Source organism: Tiliqua scincoides, chromosome 5 (genome assembly GCF_035046505.1).
Source record: "Tiliqua scincoides isolate rTilSci1 chromosome 5, rTilSci1.hap2, whole genome shotgun sequence".
In the NCBI taxonomy this organism is placed as follows: domain Eukaryota; kingdom Metazoa; phylum Chordata; class Lepidosauria; order Squamata; family Scincidae; genus Tiliqua; species Tiliqua scincoides.
In genome coordinates this window covers 80,229,348-80,236,171 of record NC_089825.1, presented here as the reverse complement: position 1 = coordinate 80,236,171, position 6,824 = coordinate 80,229,348, and the positions used below count along the sequence as shown (strand labels likewise).

Here is a 6,824-nt window from a genome sequence, read left to right as displayed (position 1 = left end):
CCTTCCTGAACCACGGTGCCTACAGCTATACATCAATGAGAGCCTACCAGTGTGTAGCTGGATACAGACAACTTTTTTTCCCCAGAGAGCTGAAAAAGATTGCTTGTTGCTGTGGTGTGTACACTCGTCTCAAGTAAAATAGGTTTGGCAAGTTTTTCTAGGATTTAAAAACCTGCAAATCCAGGTTGTCCAGAGGCAAAAGTGAGACTAAAGCAATGGTTCCCAAAACTGTGAGCCGTGGCTCCCTGTGGAGCCGCAGAAACCAGGCAAGTGAGCAGCAGAATCCTCACAAAAAACCTACTATCCCATACAATGTATAGGATTGTAGCTCTAATGGAGAGCCATGGTCAGTGGCCCAGTAGGTCAAGGGACCATCCAGTCAAAAACGTTTGGGAACCCCTTGACTAAAGAAACGTGGGTGTGTGTTGCACTATGAAAAACGTCTCTCTCAAATCACTTTCAACTCTCTGAAGAGCTATTAGCTGCCTCCAGATGTTAGAGTACTATTATTGCTCCTTAAATAGACCCCCAGTGAGTAGAAAAAGGTACAGTTTCACATGGCCCAAATGACTGCAACAAAACAGAGAAAAATGCTGACAGCCTTTCCCAGAGCAAACAGTGATAAATGCCAAATGCAAAAAAAGTCAACCTTGTTCTCAGATTCAGCAGTACTGGAACACACAAGGTGAGGGAAAATGGATCTGTTGCTAGGTTTGCACACGTTTTGTGTCATTTGTCAGCCAAGGCACTTGTCTAGGTCACACAAAACATGCGCAAACCTAGCAACGTCTGCCCACTGCCCAAAGCAGCACGTTCCCTTCTCCCCACAGGTTCAGTGCAACTGCACTGAACTGCTGAAGGAGCTACATTTTAATTCAAAGGCCTTTCCAGTGGCCAGACATTCACATGATGGAGACAGGTCATTCACTGCTTCTCAATCTTATTTTAAATGCTGAAATTTTAAATTCCGCCTGATGTATGGCGGTATTGTGTGTTTGTACTTGCTGGTCTTTGACCGTAACAACACACACACACACACACACACACACACACACACACACCTTCTCAAAGAAAGAGCAAACTACAGTTGTGAACAACAAGAGAACCAAGCTTAAAGGGCCAAACCGAACTCAACTACCCAAAACCAGAGTTGGAAGAACAGATCAGTTGAGCCCAAAGTGCAAATCCTAATTATAACTATCCTTGTCAAAGGGCCGCACGTTCTCTCCACTTATGGTATTCTAAGTTATTCCGCCTGTAGTCACTATAAGTGGTTCTCCAATTACTCCTCCTGCCTCAGGGATTCACTGTCCCTGTAAATTATTCCAAAACACATGCTCATCTAAACGCCCTTAAAGTTTTACACAGATGGCAACTTGCCCTCACCCCAGCTACATAATTTGTTGCTCCAGTGCTTCAACTGCTTTCACAGTGGGGTCACTTCCAGATTGAGGGGTTTGTGAGCGGCAGCCTGGCTAAACACTCATCTATGACACTCAGCAGCCCCCCCCCACTGGTGCTATTCATCTCTAGAGTGATGGCCCTGCCAAGACAACCAGGATACTGCCAAACTGGAACTACCGCATTCTGTGAGAGCCTTCCTGTTCATTTTGGTTGATGTACTGATTGTTGGAGACGTTGCCTATTCAAGACATCTGAGAAAATGGTACCACATGTTTGTTCCCCACAAGGAAGCTACAGTAATTCACTTGCTGCACGGATGCTTAGCGCCAGGTTTGGACTGATCCAGCAGAAAGAAATCATCAGAGAAGCTGGCTCAGAGCATCTAGACATCTACTTTCAATTTAAAAAAAATACTGGCTACTAAATGATGACTTGACACGCTGCACGGTGACATGAAAAATCACCCACCTACACCAGGACCAAGCCTGCGACCTAGAGAAATGGCGACTCCGATCCAAAATAGCAGACCCCGCCACTACACGGGACAAACACTAAAGTAGATGAAGACTGGCTACTAAATGATGGGGGCAGGGCATAACTTAGTGCCTCAAAGGTGGAGACTGTCAAAATGTAGCAGGATACAAAGTTCATCTGTTTGTCAGACACCATTACCTATTTTCTGATGGAATACAGTTTTACCAATTGGATGAATGGATGGCTGGTTGGTTGGAAGTCCTATTTTGGTGATGCCTCAGATTAGGGCTGGGAAGAGGATAAAATGCCCAAAGAGCTTATCAAGTGCCATCAGGTCCTACGCATCAGCTTTCCGCACCATTGGGTCTGTTGGTCAGAGAAGTGTAGACCATTCCTGCTAGGAGCTTGCCGCCCTCCTGGCTTGTGTAGTTAAATGATCCTGGAAAGCCAGTTTGCTGGTAATGAGGGATATATCAAGACTTGCAACTTGCCAAATTCCCTCAGTCTGAACAACTGGTGCTGATAGAAACCGCTTGGTTCCAGCTTACTTCTAGCCTATGCACCTGTCCTTGGTCTTTGTGTCTGACATATCTCAGGAGGAGAGAGAAAAAAGAAATTAAAAACGAATCCTTCCTGAGTCCATTTTGCTCAGAAAATAAACCACAACTTTACATATTTTACTAAACTGTTTTGCAAATGACTTCTTGTTGAAAAGAAGATTAAGATGAAGACCATCAACCAATGTGTTCAACTCTGTCTTGAACCCACTACCCAGTTTCATGATATAGGATGGATGCAATTTCACAGTGTCATATCTCCTATAATTGAAAGTGAATTAATATCTCTAGAAAATAGATTTCACTTCTCATTGTTTGGAAGAGAACAACTCCTGGCACTGAAAAAAAAAAGTATGATGGCTGAAACATGGTTCAAAATTAAGGGTCAAAGCAGATGTTACCCAGAACATGAAACATAACTCTGTGGAGCAGGGGTGCTCAATACGTCGATCGCGATCCACCGGTCGATCGCAAAGCAAAATGAGTCGATCGCAGGCTTCTCTCCCGTCCTCGCATCCCTGGGAGTGAGCCCCGCTGACTCTACTGGGGCTGACTCGTGAGTAGACCTGGAGAGGAGCTGCTGTCAGGCTTCTCTCCCATCCACGCATCCCTGGGAGTGAGCCCCATTGACTCTACTGGGGCTGACTTACCTTTCCCCTGTTTTTGCACTGGTATGTATGGAGATCTGCCCCCCCCCAACTTCCATCTGTTGGTTCTGTGTGCAAGGGGTTTTGCACTGGTCTTGCTGTGATGTCTATATAGAGATCTTCCCTCCCCCACACCTTTCCCCTGTTTTTGCACTGGTCTGTATAGAGATCTGCTCCCCCCCCCCACTTGTATTGGAATCGAGGAAGATCTGGTGAGGAGGTAGATGTGGTGTCAGCAGTGGCCCCTTTAAGGGTAAGGCCTGGGCATCCAGCAGAGTATGCTGCACAGCTGCAGCCACTTGAAGGCAATAGGCCCTCAGGGATATAAGAGCACCTGAGGCAGGAAGGGCTCCACTTATTTATGTGAGTCAGCCTTTTCCTACATGAAGATCATTAAGTCCGAGTACCGTTCCACCATGACCGATGAACATTTGGAAGTGTGCTTGAGGCTGGCTGTCAGCAGCTACTGTCCGGACTATGCATCCTTGGCTGATTCACTTCAGTGCAAGTCATCAAAGTAAACTCAAGTAATTACAAAAAATGTTTATAGTTAATTATATTGTGTTGTGCAATATTGGCTCATGCGGTTATGCAAGGTACACCAACATACTTTGTACACATAAATGTTATATGTTATGATGGCGCGAACATTATAAAAAAAACTCTGGTAGATCTCCAGGCCTTGCTGGGTTTCAAAGTAGCTCTCGAGCCAAAAAAGTGTGAGCCCCCCTGCTGTGGAGTATGTTTTTTCTTTTTCCCCAAATAGCATGCCAGAGGGCTGAAAGAGTACAAGATTATGGTAAAGGGCTTCATGATTTTGCCCTACAAAACTCTGACAGTTCCAACCCCAATCATGCACATATTTTTTGGGGGGGGAGGGGGGAGCTCTCATTGTCTTTCAATGTATTTTCCCCCAATTAAAGTAGCATGTTAAGGGGCTGTGATTTGGATAAGAACCGTGGTGAACACAGTGATGTAAGCCCCCTAACCTGCACTGCATTTCAATCTCATCATGCATGCTATTTATGAACACACGTGGGTCACATTATTTGTTCTGCGCAAAGTCTAGCTTGACCCCAACTCCTAGATGTGGACCAGCTATACTGTCAGGAAAATGTCAGTCCTGTCAAGGTAGCTTGCTTCTATCTTGGGTAAAGCAGTTCTCCTTTACCATTAGTATCAAAGACAAAAGCAAAGGATCACGTGTTAGACTGTTTCGCAAAACATAAAACTCTTCTTTGCTTCTTGGACTTGCTATGCTTGCAGAAGGAATATGCCTGGCCTGCGTAGGCTGGAGATAAATGCAGCTTCAAGACAAGTGTGTCATCCCACTCAATAAAGGCTAAGTTACAGCTACCATGCAAGGCCTGGTGTTCTCCCCTGTCACCCCTGCTGGGCGACGGATTTACCTCCAGCTCTCAAACCATCATGTGCTAAGCAAATTAGTATTTGTATAAATTAGTATCACTGCGAAGGTTACAAGATGAAACAGGCAAACACAGGCGGATACAATACTACAAAACCCTACAGACTGTTCAGTTTGGACTAAGGTGATCTGGGGTAATTATCAGAATCTGTTAAGTGAACACAGTCATCTTGTTTTAGAAGTGGCCACAATCCATTTTTCACTTGTATGAACCCAAATTCAACTCTGTTTCAAAGACTGCCTTGAGTGCATACATATCAGAAGCTGAATACTGGTTTAGCAGTCAGTCTTTCCCCACCCCCCACCCCCTTTTCAGGAAACCTGTTTATCTTTTTATTTTTCTAAGTGTCATATGCATATTTATCTGCTTATGTAGTCATTTTTTTTAACCTAATTTTAAAAAAATTGCAAAGAGTTTAAAAACTCAGTTGCAACATTGCTCTGGGATTTCGGGATAGCAGGAGTGAGTGTGTGTTGGCATGGCTGGCAAGCTTCAGTCTCGAAAGACTATGGTATAAGCCTACAGCACCCGGTATTCCCAGGCGGTCTCCCATCCAAGTACTAACCAGGCCTGACCCTGCTTAGCTTCCGAGATCAGACAAGATCGGGCATGTGCAGGGTAACAGTTGTAGTCAATTGGCACCACCCACAGACATCTTTTCACTGTTCCAACTCTGACAAGCTGCAAGCTGCAAGACAGAGGGGAGGTGTTCTTCTTTTCTCAACATTTACCCTAGGAGAAGAAAGTCTGTGTTTGGACCGAACACTATGAGGGTATTTCTAAACTGTCCCACTAATCCACATGTGTTATGTCTATCTTCACCTTAAAAGGAATGTTCTTATGTTCTTATTCTTAACATAAGAACAGCCCCACTGGATCAGGCCATAGGCCCATCTAGTCCAGCTTCCTGTATCTCACAGCGGCCCACCAAATGCCCCAGGGAACACACCAGATAACAAGAGACCTCATCCTGGTGCCCTCCCTTGCATCTGGCATTCTGACATAGCCCATTTCTAAAATCAGGAGGTTGCACATACACATCATGGTTTGTAGCCCGTAATGGATTTTTCCTCCAGAAACTTGTCCAATCCCTTTTTAAAGGCGTCCAGGCCAGACGCCATCACCACATCCTGTGGCAAGGAGTTCCACAGACCAACCACACGCTGAGTAAAGAAATATTTTCTTTTGTCTGTTCTAACTCTCCCAACACTCAATTTTCGTGGATGTCCCCTGGTGCTGATGTTATCTGAGAGTGTAAAGAGCATCTCTCTATCCACTCTGTCCATCCCCTGCATAATTTTGTATGTCTCAATCACGTCCAATAATATTTCCTCAAATTAAAAAAAATTCTGATTTACCCACAGAAAAATATGTGAATATTAATCTTAACATTCCAGTGACACAGGAGTCTCCTGAGACTGGTGTTTTTACTTCAACAAAGATTGCATGAGAGGAGTATGGTTTGGGTGTGTGTGTGCAATTTTCTTTCCTGAAGGTTTTGAAAAAATGCTGGACCATAACACCCACACCCAAAGTTTCTTTTTAAACTTTTTGATGAAGCAGTGCTTGTGGGGAGAAAGAGCTGTATAGTGTTGCACTTGAACAAGAGGCCTTATCAGTAAAATAAAACCCATGTAGTGATCCTGCCCACTTACTTGTCTCCTTCCTCCACACAGGCTCTTGAAGCTAAACAAGGCTCTTCTTTTCAACTGGGATAGCTGGACGAAAGCACTTCTGTTAACACAAACTTCCAGGTTTCACAGCCATGCAGATTTTAAGTCACTACACACAACTTTTCCCTAATCCATACCTCCAATGGATCTGAGCTCTCCCACAAACTTTCTCAAGGAGTTGGAGAACTTGGGGCTTCTGAGTTTAGAAAAAGAGATATACCAGTAGCTATGAAAAGGGAACATGAGTGATGTTTATACAATTATGAAAAGAGAGTAGGCGGTGCAGGGGGGAAATATTTTGTTCTTTTATAGAAACCAGCATTAGCTGCCTAATGAAATTGATGGGCAATAGATTTAGGAGAGACAAGAAGCTGCTTGGCATTTCATTGATTTTGGTTTAATATTTTATGCTGTAGTTGGTAGTGGATTTTAGACTACTTTTTATGTTGTTTTGTTTGTCAATCTGTTCTCTTATTCATTTGGATTTATTTTTTTTAAACTTGTGAACTGTTTTGCATAACTCTGATTTTATGAGAGTAGTATATAAACATATTCAATAAAAATATTTTGGCACACAACACATAATTAACATATGCACTCCATTGCTAGAATGGCTCTGAAAAAGTAAGCTTAAAAAAATGA

General features: G+C 43.7%; 1 pseudogene; it reads right to left on the bottom strand.

The window, feature by feature from the left end:
• Positions 1 to 5,025: 5,025 nt before the first annotated feature.
• On the bottom strand, positions 5,026 to 5,142 carry LOC136655157 (5S ribosomal RNA; annotated as a pseudogene).
• Positions 5,143 to 6,824: the final 1,682 nt, after the last annotated feature.